Genomic DNA, 17,433 nt, shown 5'->3' with positions numbered 1-17,433 from the left:
CGTGAAGTGATACCCATCGGTGGTGCCATGAGAGGGATACGGAGAGTAGGTGGGTTTTTAGTGGGTGCAAGTCCCACACTTTTCGGCTTTTAATGCTTTTCCCTCCTATACAAAAAAAAAAAAAAAAAAAAAGAAACACACACACACACACATCCGCAAATCAGCAGCAGGAGAACTGATCCTCAGGCTCCAGAAGCCATCGGACCCAGCTACCGACCAGTTGCATATGGCAATCAAGCGCACTGGCTGGAAAAGCTGCCGTTAGAACCTTGCAGGAAACGGTGCAAATGGAGGTTCTAGATATCGATAAGTCCACGACAGCAGATGAGGTCCTCACAGCTCTCTTTGCCTCGGTGGAAGGAGACATACCAGTAGAAGCGACGCCCACTATGAGGGCGGCCTACGGAGGAACACAGATCGCATCGCTGGCCCTGCAACCGAGTCTAGCCACGAAACTGCTCGAAACCGGCAAGGTCCGCATAGAGTGGGTTATATGCCGAATACGTCAAAAGATCGAGCCAAAGAGATGCTTCAGATGCATGGGATTCGGCCATACATCTACCAGGTGCAAGAGCCAGCATCCGGTTGGAAATGAGACGTGTTTTAAATGCGCAGGTACTGGGCACAAGTCTGGACAGTGCACGCACGAGGCAAAGTGCATCCTCTGCACAAGAATGGGCACGGGCACTAGCCAAGCCGCGCACTCAACTCTGAGCAGGAACTGCCCGGAGTATAAGAAGGCCTACAAAGCGCTTAAAAATGGTTAAGTTCCTGCAACTTAACCTAAACCACTGCAGAGCAGCCCAGGATCTGCTCGCACAAACGACCCGGGAGACAAGAATTGATGTAGCCATCATTAGCGAACCGTATACACCCAAACATATCGGAGTGTGGCACGAAAGCCTAGACGCTAGAGCAGCACTATGGAGCTGCCGACAGGCACCATACCAGCTCACTCAACGGATGGCTCGCAAAGGGTTTGCTAGGGCAAAATGTGGTCGCATATACGTTTATAGCTGCTACATACCACCAAGCATACCCCTGGCAGAGTACACAGCCATTATTGAAGACATCGCACAGGACGCGCACGGAAAATCTCCAGTGATAATCGACGGGGACTTCAACGCGTGGGCCACAGAATGGGGCAGCAGCAGAACGACACCAAGGGGAACCATCCTGCTGGACATATTTTCTTCGCTAAATGTCTGTCTGCTGAACATCGGCAGAAGAAGCACTTACAGCAAAGCGGGTCGCGAGTCGATCATAGACCTGACGTTTGCCAGTCCAGACGTTGCCCGAGACGCCAAATGGCATGTATCGGATGTATACACCCACAGCGACGCCTCTCAACTTGGAAGCAGAGGCGCCAGTAGAAGGCTCCAACACACTGGATACAAGATGGACACTATGGACCTGGAAAGACTCCTCCCTATGGTAGAAGGACTTGACATAAGAGGCGATGCCAACAGCTCTGCTGACGCGATAGCAGAGACTATCACCAACGCATGTGACGCTATACTGACAAAAGTTCGCAAGGGTGGAAACACACATAGACCGGTAGCCTGGTGGAACGAGGACATAGCCAAAGCGCGCAAAGAGTGCCTCGCAGCTAGGCGGAAGAGCCAACGGTTAAGACCGTCTCCCAATTTTGAGCACCATCTGCAGAACTTCAGAGCCAAGCGAAAATTACTCAAGGAAGCTATCAGACGCAGCAAATCCCGATACTTCCTAGAGCTTTGCGACGCTACGGACGCGGAGCCCTTTGGACTGGCTTACAAGCTAGTCATGGGAAAGCTATGCAGGCAACCAATGCCAACAAACCCGGAACAGCTCAAACAAATAGTCCTAACGCTCTTTCCTCGACAGACACCTGGAATTGCACCGCAACTACCAGCAAATGGAATAAACGTCTGTGCACCCACCGACGACAATGAGGTACTGAGCATTGCTGCGAAGCTAAAGGCCGACAAATCCCCTGGACCAGACGGAATACCGAACGGGGTAATAAAAGCTGTCATTGCTGCACAGTCCAGAAGCTTCGTGGAGTTGTACAATCAATGTATAGCGGAATGCACAGTACCACGTAGATGGAAACTCCAGCAACTTGTGCTCATCCCGAAGCCCGGCAAGGAACTGGATGATCCCTCCTCATACCGCTAGAAGCGCTAACGGCCAGACACATCCCGAGCCAATTAATAAATTTAGTGACCAGCTACTTCTAGGATGGACTGCTAAACTACGACACGGAAGACGGCCAACGACAGTACAGGATAACTGGAGGCGTTCCTCAGGGCTCTGTTCTCGGGCCGCTACTGTGGAACGTCATGTACGACGGAGTTCTGCGCCTTTGCCTACCAGAGGGCAACACAATCATTGGGTTCGCCGATGACATCGCTGTTGTTACTATGGCGAAGAAACTCGATGAGGTCACTCTTAGGAGCAGTGCGGCCATCGACAGGATAATTGACTGACTATCCCAGAACGGACTCACGCTAGCGGAGCAGAAGTCGGAGGCAGTCTTAATATGCAGCAGAAAGATAGTTGAGACGACATCGTTGCGCGTTGGCAGTGCTATCATTAAGTCCAAGCCCGCCATCAAATACCTGGGCGTCATGATAGACCACAGACTGTCGTATAAACAGCACCTGGAGTATATTAGCCACAAAGCGGCCAGTGTTACAACAGTCATTAGCCGAATGTTGGCGAACACCAAAGGACCAAGGCAGAGGAGCAGAAGGCTAATCGCTGGAGTGGTGACGTCCACAATCCTCTACGGATCCAACATATGGGCCCCCGCAATGGAGGTTGCATCTTACAGCCGAGGATGCAATGCTGCATACCGACGATGTGCATTGCGGGTAGCAACCTGCTTCCGCACTGTATCAGAAGACGCGGCCTTAGTACTGGCAGGCATGATCCCACTCGGCCTGATGGCGGCCGAAAGGCAAAGTGGGGCAACCACCAACAGGCAAGTGAGGGACAACACCATCGAACAATGGCAAAGCAAATGGGATGCGAGCTCAAGTGGCAGATGGACCCACAGACTAATCCCAAACCTGAAGCTTTGGCTACAGCGGCGACACAGCGATGTAGACCACTACCTGGCACAAATATTTACTGGGCATGGCTGCTTTAAAGCGTACCTGCACAGGTTTAATCATGAGGACGACCCCTTTTGCGAGCACTGTGGGCACGGTGTGATTGAGGACGCGGAGCACGCATTGTTCTACTGCCCACTCTATAGACGCAAGCGAGATAAAGCGACGGCGGGCAGAAATGATTTGTCTCTGGAGAATCTCGTGGCGCGAATGGTGGCCACTGAAAATGGATGGACAGCCGTTGCTAACATGGCATCGGCTATAATGAAGGAGCTGCGACGACAGGAGAGGATCCGACGCGGCATCGACTGATGAGCGGCTGATATACAGCCGTACCCCGCCCTGCGAAGTAGTACTTTGCGGTTGTCCCGCAGGAGCGGGCTACAACTTTCTACTCCCCATAAAATACCCTTTCCTTCTTTGTTTGTCTTAGTTCCCCCTTGTAAAATGTGAAGCTGTTATTTTCTTTTCTTCCAAAATAAAAAAAAAAAACACACACACACAAAAAAACTCCACACATACACACACACATACACACACACACACACACACACACACACACGCACGCCGTGTGGTAAGCGGCCATAGAATACTACCACGGCTAGTCATTGCTTGTCGTATGAGGCGACTGAAAATGACACGGGGATGTAAGTGCCCGGAGAGGTGCCTCTTGCAGGCGAAAAGATTCTGAACGCCATTAACCTGGAAATGGCCAGATCGATTCCGTTCCGTGGTAATTAAAGCAACTCGTGACCTCCGGCTGTGGCCAGGTACCCCCTGGGTAGGCGCTGCACACCCGTGACGCGCCTAGCTAACACGAGAAGGCGACTGAGACTGAGACCAGTAATGTCTCAGGCTGCGAACTCTGGACAACCATACACGACTAGACGACCCCTGGGCTGACGGCCGACAGTATTCTAGCATCTCAGTAAGCGGAGTGAAATCTGGCCGAAATGACTGCTAGGCTAATGCTGTTACCGCCCCCGTCCCGTTAAAATATGGCAAATCTCCAAGCACGCTCCTCGTATCGTCGCCATTTAGTTGGCAGTATAGGTTCAGATGTAATATTCCTGATTAACGCGGATCTGGCTCTGAACACTCGACCCCATGAAGGCGGGTGTCAACCCTCGCATGGCCTCACTGCTTGCAAAGACAACCATGAGATTATAACGCGACTGTACAACGGACAAGGACAACGGCTTAGGAGTTGGGACCCATCAAAATGAGTAATATCCAAACCCCACAAACGAAGGAGAGCTGTGATGCTTTTGCAAAGAGCAGCAGAATGGTGAGATCACCAGTAGATGGAGCAACAGCCGTCCCCGCAGAGACGAACTCAGAGCGGGACCAAACCACGGCAACTCAGAGCAGCTCAGCACTCCGGGAACTCGGGCACGAGATCTCAAAGCTGGTAGACATGCTCGAAGATGGCAAGCGACGCTCCATACACCAGCCCATGCGAGACTCAATAGAGAGCATCAGAGTGCTCTACGAGCTGGCGGCCATCCAGCTACACGACGAAGGAGCCAAGGAGGTAATCAGGACGCACCAGTCGTGTCAAACCTCGCCTCTTTTCAGGACGACGGTAGACGTCAAGCGGAAGCAGGCCACGGTACGGACGCCCCAAACTAAGCGAATCCGAGGGCCAGTCGGTAACCAGGCTACCGTAACAACGGTGCAGGAGACACCGAGCCCCAAAGCGGACGGCGACAAGTGGAAGGAGGTCACCCACAAAAAAAGGAAGGAGGTCACCCGGAAAAAGAGCAAGGGATTGCTTAAGGAAAAGACGCGACCGGATGCTATAGTCATCTCGGCAAAAGGTGAAGCGAGCTACTCAGAGATACTGAGAAAAGTTAAAGCCGATGAGAAACTGGGCGAGCTCGGAAAAGCGGTGTCAAAAATAAGGAGGACACAAAAAGGAGAACTGCTACTTCAGCTTAGGAATTCGGGAGAGAATACCACAGCATTTAGGAGCCTGGTGGGCGAAACGCTAGGCGAAAATGCAGAGGTCCGGACGCTGTCCCACCGAGTCTCCATTGAGTGCAAGGACCTGGACGAGATCACGACCAGAGAGGACATATGCGAGGCGATGAGGAGTCAAATCCAAATATTGGACATAACCCCAGAGAATATTAGCCTCCGTAAGTCGTATGGCCAAACACAAACGGCGACTATAAGACTACTAGCGGAAAGCGCAAAAAAGGCCCTCTCGGTAGGTTTCCTGAAAGTTGGCTGGGTCAACTCAAGAATCCGCGAGCGGATAAACATCACCAGATGTTTCAGATGCCTCGAGTTTGGCCACCTTGCAAGACACTGCAAGAGTGAACTGGACAGATCGAATCTGTGCCGACGATGCGGAGGAAAGGACCATCTGGCTAAGGACTGCAAACAAGAGCCACAGTGCATGCTCTGCAAGGACAGGAAAAATGACCCCAATCACATTGCCGGTAGCGGCAGATGCCCCGTGTTTAGGAGCGCCCTGGCCAACAGAAAATGAAGTTCACTCAGTTAAACCTCAACCACTGCGAGGCTGCTCAGGCCCTGCTGTCGCAAGCAACACGGGAGAGAAACCTTGACGTCGCAATAACCTGCGAGCCATACAAGCCTATCGCAGGAAGCGGCTGGGTGGCAAGTAAATGCGGAAAAGCGGCCATCTGGTCCCTCAACTCATCGCTCCAGGAAGTCAGAGCATCACACGAAGGATTCGTCAGAGCGAAAATTAATGGAATCACCATTTACAGTTGCTACGCACCCCCAAGCTGGGAACTGCGGCGGTTCCAAAACATGCTGGAGGAAATATCAGAAGACGCTCGCAACAGAGCTCCCCTCGTCATAGCAGGAGACTTTAACGCCTGGGCCATGGAATGGGGAAGCAAGGAAACCAACGCGAGAGGGACCACCCTGGTAGAAGAGTTCGCGGCGATCGACCTGGGCCTTGCAAACGACGGGCAGGAGCTCACGTACTGCAAGGCCGGTAGAGGCTCTATTATAGACCTCACCCTGCTCAGCAGCTCACTCTATAGGCTAACCACATGGAAAGTCAGCAATGAATTCACATTCAGTGACCACCAAGCAGTGCATTTCGAGATCCACGGGAGAGGACGGAGAAAACAGTAGCCCAAAACAACAGGCCCCAAATGGAAGGACAACTGCCTAGACAAGGAAACATACACGGATTCCCTACGCCATGCTCGATGGACTGGGGCCACGGAGTCAGCAGAAGACATGGCACGGCAGCTTATGGAAAACATCTCGGACGCGTGCGACTTATCCATGCCCAGGAGGAAGCCAAACAGAAGAGGAGCACCTTGCTACTGGTGGAACGAGGAAATCAGCGACCTAAGGAAGGCCTGCCTACGCGCTAGAAGACGCTCCCAACGAGCCCGAGGCCGCCCAGACTTTGCATCTAGACTGGATGACCTGCGGGCAGCCAAGCGAGACCTCAAAAGAAGTATCAAACAAAGCAAATCCAGCTGCTTCCAGCAAATATGCGACGAGGCCGACGTAAACCCGTGGGGCACGGCGTATAAGGTAGTCACGAAGAAGATACGCAGCCAGCGAACAACCCGTGTGACCTGTCCTACCGCACTCGCCACTATAGTTGAGGCACTGTTCCCCCATCACCCAAGATTGGAGGTCGTCAGCCGCTCACGAAGCACGGAACTGGTGCAGCAGGTGTCGACGGACGAAGTGGTAGTGGCAAGCAAGAAGCTAGACGACAAAAAGGCTCCAGGACCAGATGGGGTGCCAAACAAGACGCTAAAGTTAGCCATGCTGACGAAACCCGACGCCTTCGCCGAGACATACAATAGATGTCTGCAGGACGGTGTATTTCCCAAGAGATGGAAGCGACAGAAATTAATCCTCCTACCGAAAGGGGATAAGCCAATAGAGGAACCCTCGGGATACAGGCCAATCTGCCTACTGGACACGGCGGGAAAGGTTCTGGAGAGGATCGTGTACAACCGACTAATAAGGGTGGTTGAAGAGAAAGAGGCCCTGTCCAAACAGCAATACGGATTTCGTAAGGCTAGATCTACGGTCGACGCAATTAAGGCGGTGGTAGATATTGCTACTAAAGCAATAGAGGGTACCCGATGGAGGTGGGGAGAGAAGGAGTACTGCGCGGTGGTTACGTTGGACATCCGCAACGCCTTTAACTCAGCAAGCTGGTCTCGAATACTGGAAGCCTTAGACCGAATAGGGATACCGTCCTCCCTTTTCCGTATAATATCCAACTACCTGTCCGATCGACTATTAACTTATGATACGGAAGACGGTACTAGGAGTTACATGGTCACAGCAGGGGTCCCACAGGGGTCGGTCTTGGGACCACTCCTGTGGAACATAATGTACGACGAGGTGCTCAGAGTACAATTGCCCCAGGGATGCAGAATCATAGGATTCGCAGATGATCTGGCCCTATTAGTGGTGGGCAAAGAAATAAAAGAAGTAGAAGCGGCAGTGAATGCAGCCATAAGGATCGTGGCCAGCTGGATGCGTGGCGCTAGCCTGGAGCTGGCAGGCCATAAAACAGAGGCTGTGCTTATCACAAGTCGCAAGATAGTTGAGTTTGCTAGATTTCAGGTAGACAGCGTTAGTATCGAGTCAAAGGCTTCCATCAAGTATCTGGGGGTCATGTTAGACAACAGGCTTAGCTTTCGTCCTCACGTAGAGTATGTTAGCCAGAAAGCGGCAAAAATGCAGGCGGCCCTTTCAAGGATGCTACCAAACATAGGAGGACCAAGAGCAGGTAGACGCCTACTCCTCGCGAGAGTTGTAGCCTCCGTGCTGCTCTATGCTGCACCGATATGGGCATCAGCAGTCGCAAGCCAGAAAGGCCTCAGAAGGAAAATGTCAGTCCCCTACAGGCTAAGCGCACTCCGCACTATCTCTGGATTCCGGACGGTGTCGGACGAGGCGGCCACAGTATTGGCAGGCATGCTGCCGGTAGATATATTGGCCAAGGAAATGGAGAACATATTCAAAGCACGAATAGCGACAGGCGAAGCTGTCTCAATAGACGTCATCCGACGGTCGGAGAGAGCTAAATCAATGGCAACTTGGCAGGAGAGATGGAACACGGCGACCAAGGGGAGATGGACACACAAACTAATCCCCAATCTGGAGCAATGGATTAGGAGAAGGAACGGAGAAATTAACTTCCACCTAACGCAGTTTTTTACTGGACACGGCGGGTACAGGAAGTACCTCCACAGGTTCAGGCATGAGGACACCCCGGAGTGTCCGACATGCCCAAATTTGGACGAAGACCCGGAACACGTGCTGTACCAATGCTCGAGGTATAGAGACGCAGTAGGCTCTGTACCCCCACCTGAGGGACTAGTAACGTTCATGCTGGAAGGAGAGGACAACTGGAGGAATATAAGTCAGCTGATAATAGGCATCCAGAGGGATCTGAGACGATGCGAAAAGGAGCGACGAATAATGGAGACTGCCTAAAATAGGCAACCCATCCCCGCGAAGTAATACTTTGCGGTGATCCCGCGGGGAATGTGGTGTGTGAGTGGGGGGTGAGTTTAGTACGTAGGTGTTGACGGAGTCAGCGAATCGTGCATACGGTTGGCCCGGGCCATCAGTATCTTACGAAGATTTTCCCCTCCATGCCGTAAGCAAAAAAAAAAAAAAAAAAAAAAACACACACACACGCACACACACACACACACACACAACGTGGGACGCCCTACGGGACAAACTCGCGCCACTTACCTGACGTGCACAGAGGATCCCATAGGATCCATTGAGACCCCAGCCCAGTAAGGTCTCAATTACGGCATACTGGAAGCCACTTACATATCCGACGAAACCGGGCTGACAGGCCGCAGTATTCCAGCACCTTAGTAAACCGAGTGAAATCGAGCGGAAACGGCTGCTGGGCTAATGCTGCGCCTGCCCCCGCCCCGCTAAAACCATGGCAAGGCCTCGAGAAACGCTTGCTGTCCGTTACCATTAAGTTGGCCGTGCAGGATCAGTTGACATTGTCCTGACTAACACCGATCTGGCTCTGAACTCCGGCTCTCATGAGGACCGGAGTCAACCCTCGCGTGGACCTCACTCCCTGGAAAGGCACCCACGGGATCACGAAGGTGACTGCACAGAACGGGCAACAATAACGGCCTCGAGGGGGGGCCCAATTACAAAAAAATGAATACAAAACAACAAGGGGGACACCTCCACCCCGAAACAATAGAGGCAACAACACCAACAACGAGAGAGGCAGAGCCTATCCAGCGCGAAGATGGTCTCGCCTTCGCGAAATCTAGTAGAGTTGCTAGAACTCCACCGCAAGCCGACCAAGCCGATGCACCTCTGCCAACCAAATGCGACGCTATCAACTGCATTGCAGCAGGCGCAAGCACGAATACGCCGAAGAGAGGCAGAAATTCGGGAAGCCCTGAAGACACGCCCCGGAAAACACCGTCTAAGCGGGCAAAGAGCACAAAGGACTCTTGCTCCAGCCAGATGAAGAAACTAGGAACAATCCTGGACGAGATAATCTACCTAGTCAATGAGAAAAAGCCGGTGGTGAGACACATAAACCAGGGAATGAAGGACTCGCTGGCACAAATGAAGAAGATACAAGAGGCAGTGTGCGCCCAAATAGAAGACCAGCTGCGGATAGACACAACCTGCCCCAAATGCAAGAAAGACGCTAAGAAGCAAAGCGACACGGAACCGGTTGCGCAGATCAAGAGCTGCAATAACAAGGAGATGCCTACGAGCGCGCGCACGCCACCGCCGAAGACAGTAAGCCCCACAGTAAACGCAGGCAAACAACGAAGGCAAAGAATACGTAAAGAGCCACCAACTCGTAACACTGCAGTTACCGAAAACGGTCGCCGTGTGGACAATAACCATGCACGATCGGCGGCGCTTCCCAAGGAGGGAACCACTAAAGAGAGCACGTGGCAGCAAGTCAACCGCCGACGGAAAAAGCCAAGTAAAACTTCAAGCAGACCAGATGCCCTGCTAGTCAAGTGCAAGGACACGGTTTCATATGCCGAGGTCCTTAGGGCAGTGCAAAAGGACGAATCTCTGCAAAAATACAGAGAAAACGTCACTAAAATACGGCGAACAGCCGCTGGAGAGCTGCTGCTACAGATGGAAAAAGCAGGAGACGATGCGACAGCCAAACTGCTCAAGGCCGTACAAGAGAAGATGGGAGAGCTCGCGGAGGTCAAAGCAATCTCTGAAAAAGCCATGATAGAGGTCAAAGATATACCCGAGTGGTGCTCAAATACCGATGTTTTGGATGCAGTTTTTGCAAAAATCGACGGGGACATCCCCGTAGAAGCCACCCCCAAGCTGCGAGCAGCATACCGGGGAACCCAGACGGCCAGAGTTCTGCTACCCAAAGAATTAGCCGAACAGCTGCTGTTAATCGGGAAAATAAGAATCGGATGGGCAATCTGCCGCATTCGACTTAAAACGGACCCCAGGAGATGTTTCAAGTGCCTAGAATTCGGGCACATCGCAACCAGATGCAGAAACAGCCAGGACGAAACAGGCAAGTGCTACAACTGCGGTGGAGCAGAGCATGCATCAAAAGCATGCCGAGAGGAACCAGCGTGCATCCTATGTACCCGTAAGGGGCAGAAGAACACGGGACATAACACCCTTAGCAGGTCATGTCCGTTATTCTTAAAGGCCGCAAATAAAAGGAACTAATAATGAAGCTACTACAGCTTAATTTAAACCACTGCAGAGCAGCGCAGGAGCTACTAACCCAAACAGCCAGAGACATACGAGCCGACGTGGCACTACTGAGCGAACCATACGCAGCAATGTCTGAAGACAGTTGGGTCCAAAACACCGAACGTGGTGCTGCTGTATGGAGCTGCGGAAACCCACCACTCCTAGTGAGCGACAGGAAGACGGCCCTGGGATTCGCAAGAGCCAAGATCGGCGGCATCTATTGGTATAGCTGCTATATGGCCCCCAGCGTCCAACTCGACGAATTTGCACGAATGCTCGATGAACTAGTGGCGGACGCTCAAACGCACTCCCCACTGGTCATTGCCGGCGATTTCAACGCGTGGGCAGTGGATTGGGGAAGTGCCAGGACGAACCCACGAGGTTGCACGCTGCTAGACGCCTTCGCAGCCCTTAACGTAACACTGCTGAACACCGGGACCGAGCACACCTTCATCAAGGCAGGACGCGGCTCAATTATTGACCTGACGTTTGCCAGCCCCTCAATAGCAAGACGGACCACATGGGAGGTGTCCCAGCTGTATACGCATAGCGACCACCAGGCCATTGTCAGCAATACTGATGGCGGACAACCAAACCCGACGGACAGAACACACCACATCGCTTGGGACCCTGAGACGCTCAATAAAGAGGCACTCCTAGCGTTCTTTGAACCCACCGCAATCACTGGAAACACAGAACAGCTCGCTAACTGCCTAACACGGGAGATGCAACGAGCCTGCGATGCAGCGATGGCGAGGAAGAAGAAAGGAGGTAACAAGCACAAGCCAGTCCGATGGTGGAATGGCGAAATAGAGGATGCGCGAAAAAGGTGCCACACAGCAAGACGCATATACCAGCGCGCAGCAAGACGAGCGCGACGGGAAACAGCAAACCTGGCCTTGGAGCATGAAGCCGAAGAAGCTCGCGCAGCCTACCACTCCTGGCGAGCTATGCTCACAAAGGCTATCAAGCGAAGCAAGCGGCAATGCTGGATGCAACTCTGCGACGAAGCCGATACCCAGCCCTTCGGACAAGCCTACAAAACGGTAATGGGCAAACTCGCAAGAGGACCCGTACCGACCTGCCCAGAGCATCTAAAGCAGATAGTGGAGACACTGTTCCCGCGCCAGATAGAGCTACGCCACAACCCTCCAGCCGTAGGCACGTCGGTGGTGCCTCCCATCGACACAGAAGAGATAAGTGCCGCGCTAAAGCGCATTAAATCAAACAAAGCGCCAGGACCCGACGGCATCCCCAATGCAGTGCTGAAGACCATCGCTAGCGCCCACGCAGACACACTCGTAAATGTGCTCAACCGGTGCATTGCAGAAAGAACCTTTCCAACGTGCTGGAAGTTGCAGAGACTGGTCCTTATCCCTAAAGCTGGAAAGGACCCACAGGACCCCTCTGCCTACAGGCCACTCTACATGCTGGACTCCACGGGCAAGCTCTTCGAGCGCATCATCTGCGATCGTCTGGAGAAGGAGATCGCTGATCGCTACGGACTCTCGGACCAGCAGTTCGGTTTCCGAAAACACAGGAGCACTGTCGACGCTATCAAGTTGGTAGCAGACACTGCACGGAAGGCCATAGAAGGCACGCGATGGCGCGGCGGATCCAAGAAGTATTGCCTTGTGACAACGTTAGACGTAAAAAACGCGTTTAACTCGGCAAGCTGGCCAAATATACTCCTGGCACTCTCCAGGCTGCAAATCTCCGAGTACCTTATCAGCCTTGTTGCCGGATACTTCAAGGACCGGGTACTCATATATGACACGACTGCAGGACGACGCAAGTACGCCATTACTGGGGGCGTTCCTCAAGGATCGGTGCTTGGACCCTTGCTTTGGAACGTGATGTATGACGGAGTGCTCCGACTTGCTCTACCACCTGGCTGCAGCATCGTAGGCTTCGCAGACGACATCGCAATCGTCACGGTGGCGAAAGAGAAAGCGCAGGTGGAGAGAAAAACCAATGAAGCAGCCCACAAGGTGACTAGGTGGCTTGTAGAAAATGGCCTCAACTTAGCTGCGCAAAAAATAGAGGCAGTTCTCATCAGTAGCCGGAAGCAAGTGGAAACCGCCAACATCACAGTGGACGGAACTGAGGTAGTTTCCAAGCCTTCTATAAAATACCTAGGCGTCTTGCTGGATCACAGGCTCAGCTTCAAGGAGCATCTTAAATACGCAGGTGGAAAGGCGAGTAGAGCTATAAATGCACTATCTGGCATAATGGCGAACACTGGAGGCCCTAGACAGCGCAGCAGACGGCTGATCTGCAACGTGGTCCAGTCGATGCTCCTCTACGCGTCATCGATCTGGGGACCAGCAATGAGGATCCCCTCCTACAGCCACAAATGCAGGGCATCGTACAGAAGATGCGCACTCCGAGTCCTCTGCGCCTTTCGGACCGTCTCAGACGGCGCAGCTCTAATGCTGGCCGGAATGCCCCCGCTGGATCTACTTTCAACAGAAGACCGCACCGTAGCATGCAGCCGGGAGACAACACTAGCAGAATGGCAAGCACGATGGGTGTCTTCCCCCAATGGCAGCTGGACCAAACGCATAGTCCCGGACCTACGGCCGTGGGTAAGCAGGAAGTGCGGACAAACCGACTTCTACTTGACCCAGCTACTGACAGGACATGGATGCTTTAAATCCTATCTCTTTAGGTTTAGGCATGAGACGGATCCGTTTTGCACACACTGTGCGCGGACCATAGAGGACGCAGAACACGTCTTTTTTGTCTGTCCCAGATTTTCTGCTGAACGGGAAGAGCTAAGCCAAGGAATTGGGAGAAATTTTACAGTCACTGACTTAATAGATATCCTACTTAGCTCGCAAAACAATTGGGTTGCAGTAACCCACATGGCTGCAGAAATCATCAAATCCTTGCGTCGCGCTGAAAGACAGCGCAATTCAAGTTCTAACTCTAGATAAGATCCTAGAAGAGGCTTTCATGCCATCTCCCCCTCGTGAGGTAATACTTAGCGGTCGTTCCGCGAGAGGGAAACGGAGAGTAGGTGGTGGTTTTAGTGGGTGAAAGTCCCACACTTTTCGGCTTTAAATGCTTTCCCCCCTATTAAAAAAAAAAAAAAAAAAAAAAAAAAAAAAACACACACACACACACACACACACACACACACACACACGCACACACACGCACACACACACACACACACACACACACACACACACACACACACACACACACACACACACACACACACACACACACACACACACACACGCACGCATCACTTAATGTTGTGCCTGATGAATGGAACTGCAAAGCCAGGCAACGGACAGACGGTCCAATCCCTCGAATCTCAACTCGGCCCTTGGTGCGCCGGTTGGGGCGAGGCGGGTGCCGCTCTTCGGGCTGTAAATTAAACGCCAAAGTCAATACTTAATTGCTTTGCTCTGGCCGTAAACATTGTTGTTTATGTGCGTGCGAGTGTGAGTGTAAACAAATATTGCGCAAAAATACGCGCAGCAGAGCGAAGAAGAGGCAGCAACAATTTCGACTCTTTCAACGAATACCAAACGCGGGCCAGCAGAGGGATGTGTCTATGAAGGTACATATAAAGGTATCTAACCATAGGAAGGTGGAAGTGCGCGGTCGCGTTTTGTTCGTCGCTCCCATTATTTCCCATTTTGGGCCGCGATGCCTACAAGGAAAACAAAACGCGTAAGTACTGGCGTAAACAACAACGCCAATGCGTACCTGTAAGGCTGATCTGCCACGTGTCCGACGGTCCCTTGGTTCAAAGACCAATCTGGTGTTCTGCCCCGAGTGTGTGGGTATGGAGAAGGGGAAAGCATGCTTTGTGCTTTCTCCCTATCACATTCCTCCACACTTCTCCAACAAGAGGAAAATGTCGCCGCCCACATAAAATTGCTTTCTCACGACGAGAATGCAATAGTAAAACAGATGGTTAACCAATCAGCTGATGGCAGTGCTGTAAGGTGCAAGGCGATCCATGACACGGTACCTAGCACGACGTTAGTGGCGCTGCAAATCTTGGCCGCTCTACTAAACGTTGTTTACCAGCGATAGAGGGCGCTGCCGATCATTAGCCGGGACATACACCACCTGAAAAGCGGGAAACATAGAATACCCACAAGGCGCAGTAATTAATAGCTGCTGATATGCAAATAATAGCAATTTTAGACGTATCAGTCACGATTCTCACAGGGGAAAAGGTCACGGTTCCGACTAATTGCCAACCCCGCCACGCATGTGGTGTACCTAAAAAGGGCTCTGGTGACCGAATCGGAGCGGTATAACTCCCAACGGTTAAACGCTGGGGGAAACTCTGAGCCACCGGGGCTCCTGAGGAGACCTGACTGCAACTCGCACAAAACCACAAATCCACCAAGCGTCTGCTTCACATTGAACGGCTTGGTGGTCTGCGTCTGTGCCGCATCGGCCGGCAGTATACCAAAACCAGGCAGCTGGTATAAACTGCAAAAGCCTGGCAGTAGGCATAAAAATGCATAAAATGGAAAGGAATGGATTGTTTTAACGAAACTACTCCAGGTGGCAGTCACACATGTGAAAATCCACCCGTGGCACAGTCCACGGTCGGGGCACGGATTCTGGAGGCCCCAACAACCGTTACCAACCAAACTACTACGATGGTGGGCCCATTGGCTATCGTAGCGGATAATGCGACAAGCAACAACACCACAGCAGCATCAGCAGAAATGGATCCCTTCCGGAAAAATGCAAAGATGTCAATGACCCCCCGCAAGCAACATTGCCTGCACAGCAGGCAGCTCAGGCGGAGAGGAGCAGTGCTAGAGACGCGGTCAGTGGCACGCCAAACATCAAGCGAAGCAGGGATTTATTAAGTTCCCCAAACGCAACAAGCGGACGCCCTGGGAAAAAACCAAAAGGGCATGGCGTAGGTACCAGCACTCTACTCCTTGAGCTGGCAGCTATTCTGGACAGGCTCCTTGCGACTGTGGGTGGCAAAAAGCCAGCTGTGCGGCACATCAACCAGAGTATGAAAGATGACCTTGCCAGGATGAAGGAGATCCAAATGGCAGCCACAGCGCAATTGCCAAGTGAGCAAGCGGCGCAGCAAACGGGCCAGGGAAGCAGTGCACAGCCATGCGCACTGGCTAATGAACATAGCACTAGCAGAGAGAGCGCAGTGCAAACCTCCCCGGCGCTGCTACAAACAAGGAGGAAAACCCCCGCAGATAGGCCGGTGCCGAGTGCAACCCCAAAGCCCAACAGGAAGGCGAGTCCAAAAGAAGCGCGAACATCTCAGCGCCGAGATGCGGACAAGCGCGGGACCACCGAAAAAAAGGAGGACAATAATAACAACAAAGGGCCAGGCAACAACAAATGGCAAAAAGTTGGAGTCAAGAAGAATAAGAGGAGCAACACCCAGCCACCAAATAGAAGTCGACCAGATGCCATATTGGTCAAATGCCGGAGCCCAGAGGAATATGCCAACGTACTCAAAACTGTACAGACAAACCAAGACCTACATCAGTACAGAGAGAGCGTGAGCGGCATCATGCGTACTGCAGCCGGAGAACTCATCCTACGAATGAGCAAAGCAGAGGACGAAGCCACAACCAAACTACAGAAGGCCGTCCAGGATACCGTGGGGATTACTGCAGACGTCAGAACGATCTCTGACAAAGTTCTCATAGAGATACGGGACATTCCGGAATGGTCAAATAGCGACGACGTGCTAGGAGCCGTATTCACAAAAATCGAAGGGGACCTCCTTGCTGAAGCCTCACCGAAGCTAAGGAAGGCATACCGCGGCACACAGACGGCTACTATGCTACTGCCCAAGAAAGTCGCAAGCGAACTTCTGGAGGTAGCGAAGATACGCATTGGATGGGCGGTATGTCGTATACGCCAAAAAGTGGAGCCGAGGCGATGCTTCAAGTGCCTGGACTTTGGACACACTACTGCACGATGCCGCAGTAAACACGACGCCTCGAAACTGTGCTTCAATTGTGGAGAAGCCAACCACTCGGCGAAGGAGTGCACCGGCAAGTCAAAATGCATAATCTGCACGAGATATGAGACCGTGAACACGGCACACAATACCCTTAGCAGGGCCTGCCCGTGGTTCATTAAGGCGTCGCAACCAACAGCCAAAAAATCAAGTTAATCTAGATTAACTTGAACCACTGCAGAGCGGCCCAGGACCTACTCGATCAAACCACTCGGGAAGAAAAAACTGACTTCGCCATCGTCAGTGAGCCATACCAGCCCAAACATGAAGGCATCTGGACCCAGAGCAATGGCGGTGGTGCAGCAATTTGGAGCTGCGGAAGCCCACCAGCGCAACTTACAGACAGGAAAGCGGCAACCGGATATACAAGAGCCAAGTGTTGCGGAGTCTATATATATAGCTGCTATATTGCACCCAGTGTAGAAATCAGCGAGTTCGCCAACATACTCGACAACATTACGGACGACGCAAGAACCCGTTCACCCGTAATCATAGCGGGCGATTTCAATGCGTGGGCAGTTGAATGGGGAAGCAGCAAAACAAGTCAACGTGGGCGTATCCTGCTAGACGCGTTTGCAACTCTCAACGTGTCGCTTCTCAACGTTGGTAACAGGCAAACCTTCAACAAAG

This window comes from Drosophila novamexicana, unplaced genomic scaffold (genome assembly GCF_003285875.2).
Source record: "Drosophila novamexicana strain 15010-1031.04,08,12 unplaced genomic scaffold, DnovRS2.1 tig00000932-arrow-arrow-pilon, whole genome shotgun sequence".
In the NCBI taxonomy this organism is placed as follows: Eukaryota; Metazoa; Arthropoda; class Insecta; order Diptera; family Drosophilidae; genus Drosophila; species Drosophila novamexicana.
Note: the sequence above shows the minus strand (reverse complement) of the source record.